Raw genomic sequence first — 17,813 nt, 5'->3', positions numbered from 1 at the left:
AGCCAGAGTCCTGGTTCCGGTCCCACCGCAGCATGTGCCATTGTGTGCTCCTGGCCAAGTTATGTCGCTCTCTGCCTCAGTTTCCCAGTCTGGGGTGTTTTACACCCCAGGATCAGGAGGGTCATACAGGGAAGGGGGCAGGCACACAGTAAGCGCAAGGTCCTGGTGTCAGGTGCCACGTGCTGTCAGCATGGAGCTCAGACCCAAGTCCTGCTCTGCCTGGAGGTGGCCCGGGCTCCAGGCAACCATCACCCGCGCCCCAGCACCTGGGGATCTTGTTAACACTCAGATTCCGATTCGCTGGGTGTATTGGTTTCCCGTGGCTGCTGTAAGCACAGCTCAATAGGGAGGAGGCCACGAGTCCAGACTCCAGGACTGCGCTCTGCTGGAGGCTCGAGGGGAGGGTCCTTCCTTGCCCCTGCAGCTGCTGGTGGCTCCGGGCCTCCCTTGGCTTGGGGCCGCATCCCCCCGGCCTCTGCTCATGGCTTCTCCTCTCTGGTGTCACATCTCCCTCTGCCTGCCCCCTTAGAAGGACACTAGTGGTGGCAGTCAGGAGTGACAGCTACGGGGCGGGGGATGGGACAGCGCGGCAGGAGGGGGGGCTCGGGGTGGGAATGAAATGCAAAGATACACAGTGGGACTGCGCCCTCCAAAAATCGTGGAAAGATGATTTATTACCACAGCTTTCCTGGTGGCTTTTGTCTTCGCTGAGGATCCTGGAAGTGGATAAACAGGAAGAAGATTTAATTAGGTTCCAGGACCCGCGGAGTGCTGATTAGCACACGGATCCTGTAATGCCTGGTGTTACATGCAGTTAATTACACAGATTGCAGGGGAATTAATGTGGGGCCCGGCTAATGATTGTTTTTTGGAAGAATAAATTTATTTACACATCACGGGCTGAAAGAATTATTGAAACAAGAGAAATGGGGACAGCAGGAGGCCGACTGCTCCCAGGGAAGGGGTTCTGCGGTCAGATGGGGACGGGGGTCCTCTCCCCGCTCGGCCACACCAGGCAGAGCCGTGGTGGTCCCGGCATGGACGCCTGCCTGACTTGCGGGGGTGCTGCCCACCACCGTGGGTTTCTGCAGGACCTGCCTGGCTCGGGTCCCCCCGCCCTGCCCCCTCCAGCCACGAGCGGGTACGTGTACCCGCGGGATGCCAGGGAGACCAGGGTGGGAAAGCCAGGCTCCTGCTCGCAGGGCACTGTTGTTGGTAGCCGGAGAGGTACAAAGGAATATGCCACGCGGTGATGTGGGGAGGTAGACACAGAGCCGGCTCTCGGGAGAGGTCGGGGTGGGGGGCGTGCAGGGCACCGGGTAGGCAGGGCCCTGCACCACCGGAGCTCTGCCAGCTAGGCCCTTTCCCCAGGGAGCCAGTGGGTGGAAAGGCCACCTCAGTCCCCAGCGGTCCGCAGCCCCGGCCTCCCTGGCAGAGGCACGAGAGGGGGTTGGCGTCTGCTACTTGGCGGGGGCCGGGTCTGCAGGCTGAGGGTTTCCCAGCAACGGGGAGGAGCCTGGAGCCAGGCGCCCACCCAGGCTGGCTTACACAGCTGCCAGAGTCAAACAAAGCACCAGGGTCGCCCTGAGGCAGGACATCCTGGGGAGGGGCTGAGCCAGTGTCAGGGGCCACAGCCCAGGGCAGGAAGGCAGGGGAGGGGCAGCGCCAGGGGCACAACCCCACTGCCCAGAGGTGTCCAGACGTGCACGTGGCCCGAGTCCCTGAGAAACAGCCTTCCCAGGGCCGTGGTGCGGGCCGGAGCTGGAAACACCTGCCAGAGCCCATCCGGCCTCCCAGCCCTGCTCCCCCAGCCCCACTTCCCCAGCCCTGCTCCCCCAGCCCTCCTGCCTCAACCAGCTCTGGCAGGATGGGTGGGAAGGCCCCAGCAGGTGGGTGTTCACCCCTCCTTGCTCTCGGCATTCTTCCTCCCTCCTACCCCTGCCCATTCCCCTCCCCATCCCTCTCTCCTCCCCCCTCCTCCCTCTTCCCCTCCCCCCTCTTTTCCCCTCTCCTTCTCTCCCTTCTCCTCCTTCCCTGTCTCCTTTCCCTCCCCCTCCCTCCCTGGCCCCCTTCCTCCCTCCCACTCTCCCTCCCTCCATTCCTCCCCCCTCCCTCCTCCCAGAATCCAGTGTACTAGAGACTGACAGGACCAAGCTTCTCTCTTCACACATCCCACTGGGGCTCCCCATCACTCAGACTCCAGTCTGACTTTCCCCTCCCCATCCTGGCGCGGGGACCACCACTGCCCTCTGCCCTGACGGGGCCTGGGCCCTGGAGCCCTGAGCTGGGTGGGCACCTTGGAGTGCGGCTGCAGGACCCCCAGACTCGCCTGGCTGCAGTGGGCTGGGGCCCTGGGGAGGGGGAGCTGCCAACCCCCACCTCGGGTGTAACGCCCCTCCAGGCTCGCCTGCGCTCACCCCGTGTCAGAGGGAGCATGCCTTGGGGAGGCTCCTGCCTGGGGGACCCTCTTCCTCCTTCCAACCTTCCTGGGTCTAGCTGCGTGGAGGCATTCCTCAGGAACAAGCCGAGAAATACAAATTGTGTAATTTCTGTGATTTTACATAGGAGTTAGAGGCTCTGATACAACAATCGGATAAGAAATAAGGAAGAATGGTAAAACTCATGCTAATAATTTACATTTAGGACTTTTCTTGAAATGACATTAAATAGCAAATAAAACACATCATGTGGAAGAAAGGACAAAACTCTGGATTTCAGGCCCATTAACAGCCCATTTTCCCCACTTTGTTGAGCCAGAACCCTGCATTTTCATTTTGCTCTGGGCCCCACATGTAGCCCTGACCCATGTCCCCACCCAGCTGCAGGCTCGCTTTCCCCAGGGCTCACCCCTGTCTCCATCCCTGTTCTCCATCCCTCCTGCCCTTCTGCCCTCTTTCCCCTCATAGGCTCCTGCTCCTTAACCTTCCATGGCTCCCGCTGTCCCGCCTCACTCTGTGCCCTCGAGGACATCTTCCAGGGACACCATGCTCCCCTCCAACCCCCTCTGTGTTGACCCCAGGAAACCACACTTTACAAAGGAGAAGAGCCCCTTTGTCCTGTCCTCCCAGTCTCCCAGATGGGATTTGGCAAAGCAGATGGGAGGCCAGTACATGCCTGGAGGCTCTGATTCCTGGCCTGTGTCCCCCTTCTCTGCACACATTATGAAGGTGCCCCTGGGGTAGCGGGCCTGGCGGTCTCTGTGTGTCTTCACCGTGTGACCTGGGGAGCAACCCCTTGGACGTGTGATCTGCCCTGAGTGTGGCCCTCCCAGGACCACCCTGGGGCCTCTCGAGGTAGCACCTGCGGGAGGCAGCACTCGGGGCCCCTTTGCGGACCTCCACTCCCGGCAGGAAAGAAAGACTCGTAATTAGTGCCCCCCCTGCTTGGCGAGGCCGAGGGCTGGCCCAGGACCTGCTCCTGGCATCTGAAAAGTCCGCCTGATCTTGTCTGGTTGTTAATGTGCAGCGTCTGTGGAGAAAGCAAATATGAACTCTGCCGGCCCAGGCAGGCGGGATCGTAAACCCCTAATTAGTGGTGTCGCTGTGTTCTCATTGCATGCAAATTACTTCCCAAAAGCACTTCCGAGGGGCATGTAGGCCCACAAAAGGCCCTTTCCAGAGGGGCTTTGGTCCTTGGGATGAGGGTGCCTTTGCCTTGGGGAGGGGCTTCCAAGGGAACGGAACTGGAGGCAGGGGCCCAGCTGGGGTTGCCCAGGATCCCGAGTTTGGGAGATCCCTGTGTGCACATGTGCCTCGGGGGGGCAGGGACCCGGGGGTACCCACGCAGCCGTGGGGGGAGGTGGAGGCGGCTGGTGCAGGCCTCCCCCGTCCCAGGGAAGCTGGTTAGGGGGACGAGTAGCTCACCTCAGCCCCGCTGCTCAGTCAGACTGGAGATGCCCAGTCCCCACGCAGGGCGCGTCTTGCTCTCCACTTAAAAGGATGCTTTGGCCAACCTCAGGACGTCGTTAAAATTTCATGGGCTCCCCTTAAGCGGAGGACTGCTGGCCATAACCTCGATCCAGCCGGATCTGCGCCTGGCCCAGGTGTGTCTCCTGTTGGCAGCCCGTCCCTCGATGTCACAGAAATGAGAGATCATCCTGGAAGCCGGCAGGACGGGTTGGCCGGGCCCTGACTTGCTGGCTGGGACGTTGTCAGAATGAATTCATTTCCAAATAAAGCATTGTTAACACCACTATTAAATGCCTGATGACTCTTTTTTTCTTCTCCAAACTATATTTCAGGGCCAGGCTTTGCCAGCAGTGATGAATACTTCATTGTAAAGCGAGCTCTCGCCGGTCCTGCTGTAGTGTGTGCGTCATGGGGCACGGGGAGGCCGAGCCAGCCGGGCCCGCCGACGCGCGGGGCCCACGGGCTCACAGCTCGTGCGATCTGGACTCCAGGAGCCACGAGGTCCCCGCCAGCCCACCGACTCCCTGGCTGCCGGCCTCTACCTGGCCACCTGGGAGGCTCGATGTCCTTGGTGCCCAGGCTTCACTTGCGACCCTGGCTGCTATCCACCCAACCTAGAGCTGGTCCCCGCCTCCCCACTCCCGGGAGCTGAGCTCTCAGAGCGCAGAGGCCCCTCCTCGGGAAGCACTCGTGCTCTCTCAGCAGCCGCCGGACCCTCCCACAGCTCCGTCCCTGCAAGCCCCAAGCCCGCCGTGGGGTCGAACGAACACGTGAATGCCCCAAATCTGTGGATGCGTTGATTCATAAATAAATGTGTGGGCTCATTATGACGGTGCTGGGCGCATAGCAGACGTTCATCAAACACTTGACAAATGCACCCATGGCTGGTGAGTGAGTGCACGAATATGAATTAGTTAATTAAAAGGCACAGATGAGCAACTGGATGTCTGTTTGTCCTCTGTAGGACAAGTGTTACCAGGGCCCTTGTGGCTGCCGGGCCACCCCTGCTCCAGCTGGCGGACCCTCTGCTGGGGGCCACTGCCCGGGGAAGGCCAGGGGCCATCCCTCTGGGGGGCTGCTTGCTGATCTGACCTTCTCTGAGCAGCTCCTCTGGGCAAGGAGCACCTTCCTGGCATGTGGTGCCCCCAACCCCCCACTGTATGGTGGACAGCTTTTCTGAAATATTTCCCGGGTAATGAGAATCCGAGAAACCTCATTAATCCTGACAGTCGTAATTACGGTTCATAGACATTGTGTCTGGGGCTGGCTCAAGCCAGTATTTGCTTTCTTCTCAGACAGAAAAGGGCTGAGCGACTGAGCGAGTCTGAGTCTGTGCCCACGTGGAGGAAGGGCGGGCCGTCAACGCTCTGGTGAATGCACGCACGCGGGCCTGGGTGCTGACTCGGGGAGGTGAGCGACGTCCTCGGAAAACCGTGTGGTGGCTCTTGGGCCCCCAGCCCTCCCACGGCCCTCACCGGAGGCCACGTGATGGAACACGTTCCAGGCCGAGCTGGGTGGCACCGGTCCTGTGCAGATGGCCGGTCACCCACCTGCGGCCTGAAATGTCGCCCCTCTGGCTTCTTTCCTTGGGCTTCTCTCTCACAATTTAATTTAACAGATTTTTTTGTTTAGCAGTCTTGGGTTCACAGAAACATGAAGACCCATCTGTAGACAATTGTATTGAGGCACTGGGTGCCACCCAGCCACCATGCCACCATCACATGGATGGGGTCCCTGTCCTGAACGCCCTCTGTGCTCCACCACTCCTGGCAGCCCCTGATCCTTAAACCGTCTCCAAAATTTTGCCTTTCCCAGAATGCCGTAGAGCCGCAAACACACAGCGCTCAGCCTTGCCATGCTGGTGTCTCACCGACATGCACGTGAGCTTCCCGTGTCTTTTTGTGGCCTGATCGCTCGTTTCCTTTTTTAACGCTGAATATTAGTCCTCTGTCTGGATGGACCACACTTTATTTATTCACTCACCTTCTGAGGGACATCTTGGCTACTTCGAGTTTGGGCAATTATAAACAAAACTGCCAGAAACATCCACGAACGGGCTTTTTGGTGGATGTAGATTTTCCACGGATCGGGGTGAATGCCAAGGCGTGCGGTTACTGGATCATAGGGAAAGGACATGTCCAGTTTTGTAAGAAACCGCCACCCCGTGTTGCGGAGCACCGGCCCCGTTCCGCGGTGGCCCAGCACCGACCGAGCGCCCACGTGGCCAGCGTTCTGGAAGCCGGGCGTTCCCAGAGGTGCATGGCGGTGTCTCACTGTTGTTTTGATTTGCATCCCTGAGGACGGGTGATGGGGGCATCTTTCCACGTGCTTGTTGGTCACCTGTGTATCTTCTTTAGTGAGCTGTCTGTTCAGATATCTTGCCCATTTTTTCATCGGGTTTTTTGTTTTTCCTCATTATTGAGTTTTAAGAGCCCTTTATCAGATGCTTTGTGGATATTTTTTCCCCGTCGGTGGCCTGTCTTCTCACTATCCTAACATTGTCTTTTACGGAGCAGAAGGTTTTCATTTTAATGAGGTCCCGCTTATCGGCTGTTTCCTCCAGGGACGGCGTCCTCGTGCTTAGCTGAGAAGTCATGGACGCACCAGGGTCTTCTGGGCTTCTCCTCTCTCCTCTAGAGGCTTCAGACCTTACATTCGAGTCTGCGATCCATTCCGAGTTACCATATGGATGGTGTAAAGGGGGCGTGGGCAGGGGCACACCTGCACTTGGTGCCTGGTCTCTGCCCCTCAAGATGAGAGAATGCCTGGTGAGCAGCCCCCTGCTCGGTGCTCGAGCTCACAAAGTGGTTAGGGGCCGGGGACACAGGAGCTAGTGCCTTCAGGCAGCGATTTCTTCCGTCTTGTTCCCTTCGGGGCAGGTGTCCGTGGGCCGTGCAGACCCTTATGCTGATGATGCTGGCTGGTGGGCCGCCAGAGGGGCTCAAGGGTGTGGGGCGCAGACACAGACAGTGAAGCCAGCCTGGAGGGGCGGGAAGGCTTCCTGGAGGAGGGGCCGTCCGAGGGAGATTTATGGGCCAGATGAGAATTAAGTCTAAGTATCAGTGAGAGGAGAGGGGAACGCGGGGCCATTTCAGTGCTTTCCTGGGAGAGGGTCCAGCAGGAGCACGTGTGGAGGTGTGCCCGATACGCTGCCGTTGGCGCCCCCTGCCAATGACCACCAGGGGCACCTTGGGCCTGAGCAGCTGGGCTTATTGCAACACTGGAGAACGCACACTCCGGGGACCCATGGGGTGTCCACACAGGGTGTTAGAAAGGGCTGACTGTGGGATCCAGGTGCCTGTTAGGTGACTTTGGGGGGATTCAAGGAAGTGGGGTTTGCTCTGGATTGGGTGCTATCAGGAAGCCGGTAGGGGGTTTTCAATCACAAGGCAGAGAGTGGAAGGAAAGGCCAGAAGGGCTGCAGTGTGGCTGGGGGTCTGGGATGCCCAGCTAAGGAGCCTGTGGGCAGGGGGAGCTCCTGAGGGCCTCAAGCTCACTAGAGCTGAGCGTGGGCAGGGGGCATCAGAAGTCCCCTCACTCTGGGGCGAAGACCCAGGTGTTTGGGTTCTGGGAGCTAGAAGGAGGAGAACAAGCTCCCAGGGCCTGTTTACAAGCAGCTACCTGGGGCCCTGCTCTCCTGGACCAGCTCGCACACCGTGCTCTGGGTACCTGCAGGGTCGGGTGCTGGAGACACAGCGGGGAGCTGGACGGGGCCCCAGCCCTCCTGAGCCCCGGGCTGCGGCTCTGCATGGATCCTTCAGACTTTAATTCCAACATCATTTTATTTATGTTTATTTTAATGCATTTTTCAAGGTTGGGAACACAGTCTCATATAGTCTACTGTTAATTGGTCTAGCAGTAACTAGTGTGGTCATTAGCTCCCTGGGACCTCCTGTTCTGGAAGCTCATGGGCAGAGGCGGGCAGGCCAGGCATCTGGGGCCCAGTGTGGCCATCCTCAGAGTCCCGGTCATCAGTTGCTGTCAGGTTCCCCAATTCTAACAACCCCTCCCCCTCTCCCCCCATGTGCCTAGAACCCAGGACTGGATGGTCCCAGACTCACGCCCTTCCCTCTCTCCTTCCTTTCTCATAAAAACCAACAGTGATCGGGGCAGACTGGAACCACACTGGGCACTCTGTGTGACATTCTTGCTGTTCCCACGAAGGCAGGCAATATCTTCCCCATTTTGCAGATGAGAACACTGAGGCTCAGGGTAAGGGCTTGGTGCTCGGGGCTGTCTTTCCACTCTGCGCTGCCTCCTGACCACGGCTGGAGCTTTGACCGACTCTGAGGTAGGACCAGCGGGGTACCTTGTTCACCCCAGAATCCCCAGTGCCCCATTTTGTCCACTTGGGGAGCTTGGGCGGAGGTTGCCTCACCGCCTCCAAAGCTCTGCTGGGGAAGGTCAGGGCTGCGGGGCGGGGCTGGGGGAAAGCAGCCTGACCCAGGGCCTCGGGTAGCAGGTCCCTCCCATGGGCAGGCAGAGCCCACTAGAGCCCCTCAGTGGCTGGAAGGTCATTATCATGTTCCTTCTTTTAATTACGTTTGGGCGAGGGGTGTAGCAGCAAGCGCCAGGGAGGGTCTCTGCTCTCAGGGAAGCACGGCCACGCCACGTGGAAGAGAGAGATGGGCCACGGGCTCAAACCCACGCGGCGCTCTACCATCTCTCTGTGCAGCCAAGGGGTGCAGCTGGGCACCTCAGGGCCACTTGAGGCACGAGCCTCACGGCTGTGGCGGGGTACCCCCTGGCTGGGCCGTGGCCTGGGGGGGCCTCAGAGGCCATTGTGCTCCTCTTGGTGATGACCTGTCCATCCAGGCCCTGTTTGCAAACCGGGGCCCCACCCTGAGCTGCAGGAAGCCACGGGTGTCTGTGGAACCGTGTGGATCCCTGTTCAGAGCCCCGCGTGTGCCCGGCACTTCCATGCACGGACACTTGTCTTGCCGAAGACTCGACAAGCTGGCCTCCCCGTTCATGCTTGCCCAAGGGCACCCAGCTAGTGACTGCTTGGGATCAGGGTCTGGTCCACGTTTGTGTGGCCCCTGAGCCCGTGTTCTGCCCTCGACACCACCATGCCGCCGGCCAGTGACAAGGGAGCCCTGTTTGTTCCCCGGCCCACCTTACACTGGCTTGGAGACCCCGGGCACCGAGGCTGACGATCCCTCACGGCATCCTGACTGGGGTCCAGTCTTGGGGGCTTAAGGGAGCGAACTGTGCCCTGCAGATGCCGGGGCGTTCTGACTCACAGACTTGAACTTGGGGCCCACAGGGACCTCAGGAGCTGGTGTAGGGACCCAGTGACTCACCCCACAGGATCTGCAGGGTTGCACCGAGGCCAGGCCCTCAAACTCCACTCCCTGGCATTCGTGCGCCCAGGGAAGCCAGCACCTCTGGTCACGAGGTCACATGCAAGGTCAGTGCCAAAGTCTGGCCCCACCGGTCATGGTGTGGGACCCCAGCAGGGCTGCTCTAGGGACCCTGTGGCCTCGCACACGCCCGTGGCTGCCCCTCCGAGGCCGGAGCAAGCGGCCCAGCGCAGTGGCTTAGCTCGGTGCTAACCTCCACCCCCCCCCGGCTGATGGAGTCGGCTGAGCAAACAGTTCTCTGGCCCCGGAGAAGCCTCCTGAGTTTGGAAATTCCAATAGCATTTCTGTAAAGTGTCATAGCTGATCGGCAGCAGGTGCCTCTGATGGTTGCAGGGAGGGAGAAGGTAATTTGGAGCAGAGAAACAGCTATTGATTGAGGCCAGAAGTTACTGCCGCCAGGAGCCTCCTGGTCCCCGGCTCCAATCGCCCGCCGCAGCCCCCACCCTGGGTGATCCCGACGCGGTCACAGCGGTGGCGAGGTCGGCCCACGCCGTGCCAGCCCCATTTCCCAGGCGAGGAAGCTGAGGCCTGCTGGGCTCTGCTCTCCCTGCACCCACCTCTTGGGGCCTCCTGCGCAGGGGACCGGCTGACCTGATGCACCCGGGCAGGTCGTGGAGGTTTGACGTTTGAACTCGAACGGCTGGCGTCCATCTGTCTGTATGCACGGACATCACGCTGAGTGAAGCAAGCAGGCAGTGGGCAGCCCAATCCGTTCCCGTAACATTCTCCGTATCTGCAAACCACAGGCGGGCCCGGGTTGGGGGTTGGCGCCGAAGCTTCGGAGCTTCTCTCTGGGTGGGGGGTTTGGGGAGACTCACTTCCTGCTCAACAGAAGCTTGGGTTTTCCACGATGAGCTGTAATATCTTCATCAAGAACAAATGCGGTGTTCTTGCCTGGTAAGGGGCTGCCTCAGGGTCTGTGCCCCCCTGGCTGTGAGCGGGGAGGGGCTGGGGCGCTGGGCCTGGGCAGGCGAGCCTCTGCTGATGGTGCCTGAGGAAGGGGGTCCCGGGTCCCTCTGCTGCCTATCATCAGCTCCCTGAAACATGCAGGACCTGGAGGCGGGGGCACCGCAGCTCACGGGGGACCCTCAGGAGGGCCATCACAGCCAGGCGTGCTGGAGGGGAGGGGCTTGTCTCGGCCCTGGCAGACGGGAGCCCTGGGGGCCTCGCCTGGACCCCGGCCGTCTCTGGGCAGGATGGGGGTCCTTCCAGGCCCCGTAGCAGATGCTGTGGTGTCCACCCAGATTCCCTCCCTGGGCCCCAGCCCCCACCCCCCAGCTGCAGGCAACACTTGCTCACAGCGGCCGTCCTCCAGCCTTGGCCACAGGGACACTCCTGGTCCAAGGTCGCTGTCCCCTTGGGTTGGGGGGATGGCAGCCCATGTCCGTGATGAGCCGATGCAAGGGTGCAGAGGCCTGTCCCCCTTGCCTCAGTTTGGGGCAAGTGTGAGGGGCCTAGACTGCCCCGCGCCCGTGTGGTCTGCCGAGGCCCAGCGGCTGCAGGCCAGTCAGCCCTCTGCCCACGCTGCCTTTCTCAGCTCCTCGCAGGCCAGCCTCCAAGGGCCTGCTCTTCTAGGAGTCTGCTTCTTGGAAAGCCAAGCGGGGACAGGCCCTCCGCTGATGGGCACTTGTCCTCTCCTCCCCAGAGGGCACAGGCCTGGCCCGGGCTCCCAGTTCGGGCCCCTTTCCCAGCCTCCAGGCTCCTCCCTGTAAACACGGGAGCATCCGGACACCCCAGGCTGCCCTGGGCCGTGCCCCCGGGGCCCCGCCTCCCTGCTCTATCAGATTTGCAGCTGGAGCTTCTTCCGCTGCCTCCCCAGGGGAGGTCTGCAGGGGTCTGGAAGCGGGGGGCCACACGGTGGGAGTCCCACACTCAGGCACCCAAGACCCTTTGCCACGGGGCTGGGGATGCAGGCCGGCTGGAGTGTGGGGCACGGCTCTGAGCATGACCACCTTCCCCGGTCTCAGCGACCCTGGTCTGTAAAAGAGGGTGCAGGACTGGGCTGGGGGCACAGACAGCAGTTCCTCAGGGCAATCGGTAAGCGCCCAGTTAATGCCGTTGGGGTTGCTCTGCTGGCCGTGGTCCCTGGCCTCTGTAACGGTCCGTGTTGCCGGCAGCATGGAGCATCCTGGCCTCATACCCCTGCCCGACCCCGGGCTGCTGTCTGGGGGGCGGGTCCTGACTCAGTCTCCCGCGGTCGCCTTGGCAGGGCCATGGAGGGGAGGCTGGCCCGGGGCTCGGGCTGGCGAGGACTGCGCCCCACCTCAACCGGGGCCCCGGGTGTTGAACAGGCTCCGTGGCCGCTCCCAGGGCTTCACGCTCCTCAGGAGGAAGCAGATGGGGCTGTCAGCTCTGCTTACGCCCAGTCTTCCCAAAACCAGCCAAGCGTGCCCTGGAACAGGGGAGCGGCTCCTCGGAGCAGCTGGTGGGGCTCCAGGCTGGCATCTCTTGGGGCCCTGTGACGCTGATTAGCAGGAAATAATGCACAGGCAGAGGGAGCGGGCCCAGCGAAGACCTGCTGGCCCGGGGCCCAGAGCTGTCATCCAGGCCGGCGTGCCCAGGAGACTGGGGTTGTGCAGCCAGCTTCCCTCACCCACAGCTGGGCCCTTCCATCAGTGTCCGCCTCGGACCCGCTGGGGCTCAACCCCGGACCTGGGATTCCAGGAGGGATTTATCACTTGCATTTTGTCCATGATGGAGGCCCCGAGAGGCAGGCCTCACCTGGGTCCCCCGCGCCAAGCTTATTCTGCTCAGCTCTGCTCACCCAGAGCTCACTCTGTTTGCTCAAAGCAAAGCCACGTTTCTCTGCACTCGAGCTCCTACCTATCTTCCCCTCCTGCCACCTGCAAAGCATGACTCCCTCCAGTGTGTTGTACCAGTAACGCAGGTCATGATAGGAAACTAGAGAATCCCAAGAATTGAAAACGAGGAGGAAAGAATCCTCCCAAATCCCTTATCTGGAAGGGGCCCCTTTTATGATTTGGCGACCGATCTTCCATGTATTAAGGCACGTGATTTTACAGCACCCACCCTGGCTGCTCCTGACCCATTAATTTCGTGTAGCAATTTATCAAGAGCACACACCCACTCCGTAAGTACATGTCTAGTGCAAGCAAAGTTCCAGGGAGCGTGCACGCCCGAATGTATTCAAGCCTCTCTCCTTCGACATTTAAAGCGGTTCTTAAAGCATTAAACATCTGTGTGCACATCCTTAATTATTTCCTTATGAAAAATGCCTAGAAGTAGAATTGCTAGGTCAGAGGGTATGTGTGTGTGTGTGTGTGTGTGTGTGTATTTCTGGAATAAAGTATTATTACTGTGTGGGGATTGTTTTAAGACAGTTTTATTGAGATATGATTCACGTGCACACAATGCGGCGATGTTTAGTGTATTCACGGAGTTGTGTGACCACCATCACAACCAATGTGAGGCCATTTTCATCACCCCCAAAAGGAGACTCCCATCCCCATGGCACTGACTCGAACCACCTCCCCGCAGGCCCCGCCCACCACTGCCGTGTTGTCCGTCTCTGTGGCTTTGCCCGTTCCGGACATGCTCATAAATGGGATCCTGCAACACGTGGTCCTGTGTGTCTGGCTTCTCCCACCTGGCGTGCTGTTCTCGAGCTCATCCGTGCCGTGCCGTGGCGGGGACCAGAACTCTGTCCCCTGGCGTTGCAGGGAATACCCCCAGAAGGCGGCCCACATGTTTTTCAGCCTTCACGGTGCTCCCCAAAGGCCGCGTGTGCTCCAACGCCCTCAGCAGATGGGGTGTCCATGTCTCGGGGCGGCCACTGGGCCTCGGTCCTGGTTGGGGTTTCTGCACTGGGGATCTTGGTGGGAGGTCGGATCCAGGCAGGGTCACAGCTAGGGTCGCGTGGAGCCCCAGGAAGGCAGTCATGATCTCCATGCTGCCAGCAGTCTTTAAAAAATCTTCAAACCAGAGAAATTTTTATTTGCCTTAATTTAAAAAAATGCTGTGGGATAAAGCAGCCTTTCTGTTGGTTAGTGTTGGAAAAACTGACGTCAGTCTCCTAACACCTAACACAATAGAAGGTGGGATACTTTTTTAACAAGTGTGGTTGCTATGACAATGTGGGAGGAGGCCATTCGTATTTGCCACCTCGGAGGGACTCAGAGACTGGCCCTGCTTTGAGGCCATCCAGCGCCTGGCAGCTTTAGGGAGCTGGGACTGCCCCTCGGAGGCCTGTAGTGACCACCGTGCTCCACCGGGACTGATGCCCAGGTCCCCCCACCGACTGGCTTGCACGCCGAGTCAAATGTTGCCCGTGGCCAGCCCCCTTGGGGTCTGCCTGGACCTGGTCTGGCCACCTCTCTCTGCACGGACGTTTGCAGCTACTGGATCTGACGGTGCACGAAGGCTCCGCTGAAGAAACACAGAGCCGATGGTCGGCTCTGCACCAGTCTTCCGTGCGACCCCCGGGCCCCTGGCACCGCCAGGCCACCCAGTTCATGGGCAGGGAGCGAGGCCCGAGGAATGACGTTCCCACCCCAGAACTCTGCCCTCACTTGGAGCTGTCCTTCCTGGACTCATCCTTGTCCCAGAAAGACAGGCTCCTGGCCGCCAGTGAGTGTGGGGCTTAGTGGAGACGAGACAACAGCCCGGGCGGGGGCTGGCCAGTGCACCTGGCGCCATCCCATCCTACACGCCACCATGACTGGAGCTGGCTGGAGGGGGCACGTGGGTTGCTGGCTGAGTAAAAGGGGGAGAGGGGTCAGGTGGCTGAGGGCTGCTCTTGGGGTCTGGAATGTTCCAGGCTATGTTTGTCTCCAGCCTGCTTCAAATCCCCGTGTGAGCACCTCAAGGAACCCAGCTGGACTGCAACAGGGAAGGCAGACCTGAGCACCCCGTCCCAGGACACAGGACCCTCCCTGAGTGGAGAGCCCTTAAGAACAGGGGCTGAGCTCCCCTACACTTAGAGGGCTCTCTGTCTTCTCTTGAAGTGGACCGGGAAAAGGGCCAGGGAGGAAGCAAGCCCCCACCCCTCTGAAAAGGGCCAAGGTCAGGCGGCTCTGACCTTGTTGCAGGGACAGGAGCTGTGCTGGACACTCGGCCACACGAGCAAAGGTACAAACAAACCTCCATTCTCCGGTCGGGGCCTGGGTGCGATTAATATTTCATACCCCAAGAAGGCGCTGACATTTTGCTGGATGGCTTCAATTAGCTCCCGAGCCTCGTTCTCGTGCTAATAATCAGCTTGGTTATCATAATGGTTTATTAATCTGTTTCGCAGTGTGAAGTCGCTCGGCGTGCTTCACGGATCCCTCCTGCTGCTGCCTGGGCTGGACAGAAATGGCTCGGGCCCGCGGGTGCTCGTGAAGGGGGTCCCGCACTTGGAGGGCTGGGCTGGGGAGTAGCTGGGGAGCAGGCTGGGGCGGGAGGCTCGCAGCTCTGGTGTGTCTCTGTGCTCCCTGAGCCCAGAGGGCCCCTCTGGACCGAACACAGGGATGGGAGGCCCCGGGCAGTGGTTCGGCTCTCTCTCTTCTTCCTCTGTCCCTTGATGCCACCCCTTGACCCAAGGGGAATGCTTAGGAGGAAATCTCTACATGGAAAATTTGAGATGGGGTTAAGTAGCAGGAGAGATGGGGGACAGTGGAATCGTTTGGGTGGGCCATTTGTTTTGTTCCAGAAAGGATTTCTACGCAGAGGTCGCCATATTCTGCATCATGTGACCTGCCCTCCTGGCCAGGGTGGGCCGCCTGACCCCAACACAGCCCCTGCTAGTCACGCTGTCAGAGCCAGGAAGCAGTCCCTTGGTGGGGCAGGGCGGTGGGGCTCCCCCGAGGGCCGCTCGGCCAGTCGTGGGGTGAGGGCCCTTCCTCCTGTCTCCACCTGGGAGCACCTCTGGGTGAGCTGCTTGCAGAGGGAAGGTCAGAGGGGTCTGCTCAGGGGTGCCGGTGGGGGGCTCGGGGCTGGGGGAGGGGGGAGAGAGGTGGAGGGAGGGCTGGGCCACCGGGGCCGGGCCGCAGTCCAAGCACACAAGTGTGGCTCCGGACATGCTTTCTTCACTTGAAGTAATTTCAAAACAAAACAGAAGCTGCAGAATAGGACAGGGGTGTCCTGTGTGGCTTCCCCCCAGCGCTCCTGCCCGAAGCAATTTGCTGCGATGAGCAGGAGTAAGACAGGGGCGTGGGTGGACTCTGAACTGCCCCGCAGGCCTCCCGGTGCTCACCCACTGGGCGCCCCGTCCTTCGGGAGGTGCTGCCCTGTTCTTTTATAGAATGTCCCCCAAACTGGGTTTGTCAAGTACCTTTTCACGACTAGCTGGATACTCTGCAATTCGGCAGGAGGACGGGGGAAGCGAGGTGTCTTTCTCAGCACGCTGTCTCGGGGCGGGGGGTGGGGGGCCCGCGATGGCCACGGGACCACGTGCTCTTATCTTTGATCCCTTCGTTAAGCTGCTATCTGCTGGGCCTCTCTACTGCAAAATTTTCTCCTGAATTTCAAAATATTTTCTCTTGAAAAACGCTTCTGTTTTTCTCTTTGCAATTAATAAACGGCTTGAGGGAGATACTTCGAGGCTCTGCAAATGCGTTGCCCCTCCTGAAAGCTTCAATTTGTTATTTGGGGCGCCCGTGGGTGAATCTTGCTGACAGCCAGTCTTACCATGATGCTCGGACGGTGCTCTGCTCCCTCGTCCCCTCCACATTTGTTAATTAGAATCTTCTTTAAGCAAGAGCGGTCCTTTACCCTCCACTTAGTTATGCAGCTATTTGCTTATGCCGCGATGGACTGGTGGACATTTATTTTGTTGGGTTAAAATGTACCACTCTTGTTATTTGTGTTCTCTCCAGATCCTTCCAGCGCCGGCCATGGCAGATCCTTGGGCCTGGCTCCTGTGCCCTTCAGCAGACCCCCCCACCGGATCTGGACATCGATTTCCTGATGTCACAGGGTGCTCCGGCTCAGCCGCACCCCTGGAACCTGTCTGTTCTCCATGGAGGCCAAGGGGATTCTGGAAAAGGAGGCCCAATGTTTAGTTTTGGATCTTCTGCAGTGGAGCTCCCAATGCCCCCCTTCCACCCGGTGGTGTGACTGAGTCACCAGCCAAAGCCCCTGCCCTCTGTCAGCCCCGGGGGGGGGTGGTGGTGTTTTGCTGAGTTGGGGTCGGTCCCTCATTCGTGTTGGCAGAAGGGTGGAGAGAAGGAAGCAGGTTAGGCAGGTGGAGACAGAGAATGGATCTAGAGACTCAGGGTTGGCTGGTGGGGGTGGTGGAGGGTAGTGGGGGTGGTGGAGGGTAGTGGGGGTCGGTGGGGGATAGAGGGGGTGGTGGAGGGTGGTGGGGCTGGTGGAAGCAGGAAGTTGAGGCAGAGAAGACTGGACACCATCTGTCCCACGTCCACGGGTTCAGCCACGTCTGTGCTCTGCATGGACCTTCCCTGCTCCATTCTCCAGCTCCTCAGCATCCAACCCTCTGTGGCACTGGCCCCACCATGACCTGAGCTCAACCTTGGGCCCCAGCTACGGAGAACTCTGCATCTGGCCTGGGGAATGACCTTGATCCCGATCCCAGACCCAGACGCAGCCCCTGCCCCCAGCCCATGGCTGGTCTCTGACCCTTGCCTCTGCTTGCAGCCTGAGGTCTTGCTCCTGGTGGTGATTTTCTCAATGACCAACAGATCCACTTCATGTGCGAAGTCCTTTCCTCGTGCACCTGTGAGCTCACACCTGTGAGCTTGTGTCTGCCCACTGCTCCCCGGGGAGCCCCGAGCCATTTCCCTGACCCAGCCTGTCCTGATGCCACTCCTGCCCTCACCTCTCAGCCATGTCACGGGACCCTCCCTCCACCGCTGGAGGCCCGGGAGCTCATCTCTCTCACCAGTTTCCTTCCTCACTGCTGTCGACTTGCATCCGACATTTAATGCCAGGCTGCAAATCTTGGCAAAGGCCACCGATGCTCCTGACAGCAGCTCGACAGCCTTCCTCCTCAGCAGTGGAGACGGGGACAGGGAGGCCGGCTGTCCAGAGGATAGAGACTGCAGGGAGGGGAGGAAGGGACCCTGGTCCGGGCTGGTCTCGGGATGGGATTGAGGGCACCCTGGATTTGGCACTTACTCTCCGATACTTGGACTTGGGGCCTATCCAGAAACTGGACCTCCAAGGGGAGAAGGGGTAGACAGAGAAGTTTGGGGAGGGAGCCCAGGGTTTGGATTCCACGAGCCATGGAGGGCCAGGAGGCCACACTGGGCCCCCTCCCTGAGCTTTGGTTGGCCCGCCTGTAAGTGGAGCTGTGTACCCACCTGCTATTGTGGGAAAGGGTGAAATGCAGTGGATGAGCATGGGCAGGAGCCCAAGGTCAGGCAGCTGTTAACAGCGGTGAGACCCATGACTGTGTGGGGCTCCGTGTGGGCCAGGCTGAGCCAGGTCCCGAGGGGCTGGGCAGGACGGTGGCATGGATGTTCCTCCCTCTCCCCTGCTCCCACGCATGCAGACCGCTCTGGTCATCTCTTGTCCAGACCACAGCGAGACCCCCCCCGTTCTTCCACCCTGCCCACAGCTCATGACCCCCACAGCCCCAGGG

At 59.9% G+C, this 17,813-nt stretch overlaps 1 long non-coding RNA gene across 1 annotated transcript; it reads left to right on the top strand.

The window, feature by feature from the left end:
- Nucleotides 1–584: 584 nt before the first annotated feature.
- Nucleotides 585–12,547, top strand: LOC118533858 (uncharacterized). The gene is made up of 5 exons (XR_004916398.2): nt 585–722; nt 3,869–4,795; nt 5,204–5,318; nt 6,472–6,676; nt 8,100–12,547. It is a non-coding gene; the product is annotated as an uncharacterized LOC118533858 (long non-coding RNA).
- The last annotated feature ends 5,266 nt before the right edge of the window (nt 12,548–17,813 follow it).

The sequence above is a fragment of the Halichoerus grypus genome, chromosome 14, assembly GCF_964656455.1.
Source record: "Halichoerus grypus chromosome 14, mHalGry1.hap1.1, whole genome shotgun sequence".
NCBI classification, from domain to species: Eukaryota; Metazoa; Chordata; class Mammalia; order Carnivora; family Phocidae; genus Halichoerus; species Halichoerus grypus.
This window is presented reverse-complemented; position numbering and strand designations above follow the sequence as displayed.